We start from the raw sequence: 2,323 nt of genomic DNA, 5'->3' as shown, positions 1-2,323 counted from the left end.
CCCCCCCCACCCCAAAAAATGCAATAACATTTTGATCGTTGTCACCAAAGAAAGATGGTACATATAAGTTTGATTCAACATCAGAGAAATCCTGCAACCGGATTGCTTTGCATGCTTCTGCTATTGCCAGGACATTAAACGTCAACAGAAAAATAATTAATAGGTCAACAGAAAAACGAAGAGGTCAAGAGAAAAACAAATCGGTCTTAAAAGATGCCGAAGAATAGAGATTTTACCAGAGGGTGAAATACAAAGAAAATAGGGAAGAGAGATAGAACACATAGATGTTTGATAACAAAGGAGGAGCAAACCATAGAAGAGCACACGCCAGCCAGCCACGATTGGACATTTAAAAGGTGGAGCCCTAAAGGCGCTCGATAAAATGGCGGACGAAGCAAAATTACATTATTTGGGGAAGGGTGGGGAACATCCAGGCCCTATGCCTACAAGGTTTCGAACGTGTACTTTCAACTTTCAGCTCTCCAGATATATTTTGTAACCAACAGCACCGTCAAAACGTGTGTGCTAAACTTGTATTATTACACGTTATTCTTTAATGAACATGGACTTATTAGAAGAGGAAAAATTGTTAAAGGCCACTATCAACTGGATCCTTTCTTTCAGTCGGAATAAACGCGAACATCATGTGGCTGGTTTTGTTCTTTGATTTGTTTTATTTTTGATCTACTTATTTTATTTTCATTATTTTTATTTCGTTTAAAAAGGGGGTGGGGCAGGTTATTTGGCTCTGTAGTTGTCGGTGTAGTTTATCGTAGGCCATTATATAGGTTTAACCCCTTCATTAATAGAGAACTGTTTTATAACCCCATCAAATACTTATACAATCTTAGCGAGGTACTGAAAGGGTTAAGTGTCATGAGTAATGCCAAAGGGTGGTTTTCTTTCAAAAACTTCTATTAGGTGTAGTAATTGGCTGCAAATCATTGTAATTAACATGATTTCCTGTGCAGATCTTCAGAGCGAAATAGATTTAGCTTTGAAAGTCAACTCCTCCCAATATTACCTAACAACTTCTCCAAACCCAAAAATCAAAATAACATCACATGCACACATAAAGTAGCACAAACACACACACACACACACACACACACACACACACACACACACACACAAACACACACACACAAATTTACATTCCTTCCCTCATTACGTCAGAGCTTGAAACGAGGTAATTAAGATTAAGTGGATGCAATCTAAACATTTTTATAAAGAAAATAACACGAACTCGTTTACTTAAGAATAATTTCTTAATTAAAGTATTACCGGATAATGGCTGTTCGCTCAATATTTTTTACTAAGTGTTGAGATACAATCTGAGATACCTTTTTGCAAAATGCATGTACGACAGAGTGCTGGTTAAAAGCGCGAGTAATCTCTTACACAGTGGCCATTAGCTTCGTAGGTGGTCCGACACCAGCGTTTCAACTGTCCTGCTTGATTTAACGGAGCTCTGCTTTAATTAAACGGTGTTTTGTATCCCCCGATTTTCTTAAAACGGTGAGGTAAGAAGAGAGTTTTACATGTTGCCTGCATGTACTAGCTCTAGTTTCATGCAATCTATAATTTTTTTTAACGTGACCTGTCTGTAAGAACTGCAAATTTAGAGCACAAACAACGCTTCGCTCACCGACAAAGATAACGACGATGTCAAAAATAATACATTAGCATGAAAGCATCCAGGAATTATAAACATACATTTGTTTGAAGAGAAGAGATACAGGGTGGGTGGGGGAGCTGATTGCTTCAAAAGTTGTAATAAAATAAACTGTGGCACCAAAAGTCATAAAGAGTATATACAGCATGAGCTATTTATTGTTGGCAGTAGGCTATATAACATTTCAAATTGTATTGTGAGCATCATTTCATACTTGCCCAAATTAATTTCTGGGAGTTTGTTGAAAAAAGCCTTTATACGAATAAAGAGATCAAGGCCTACCATACGCTCCAGTTAAGTTCGGTTTTGTTATTTCCCTTTAAAGTGTTTAACTAAAAAATATCTATTGCCCAAATCCTAATTCATTTTTCAGAATTTAAAAAATAATTATTCAGTCTAGGAGTTTGTGGAATGTCGCTGGCTCTATCACCTTTGTGTCTAACGAAGTACGATTCACAAATAAATGTAATTGCATTACTCTGCAAGGTCAAACATACTTGAGTTAAAAGATTTTTGAGCTTTGTGTTTTGAATAATGGCCTTGATCTATGAGAGAATTATTTTTTTAAACAGACGATTGTACTAAAATCATAAGTTGATTAAAAAGTGTTACAGAAAGACTAGGGTGACCATCGAAAACTTGGGGGAG

Source organism: Aplysia californica, unplaced genomic scaffold (assembly GCF_000002075.1).
Source record: "Aplysia californica isolate F4 #8 unplaced genomic scaffold, AplCal3.0 scaffold00249, whole genome shotgun sequence".
NCBI classification, from domain to species: domain Eukaryota; kingdom Metazoa; phylum Mollusca; class Gastropoda; order Aplysiida; family Aplysiidae; genus Aplysia; species Aplysia californica.
The sequence above is the reverse complement of the archived record's forward strand: the minus strand, read 5'-3'. Positions refer to the sequence as shown.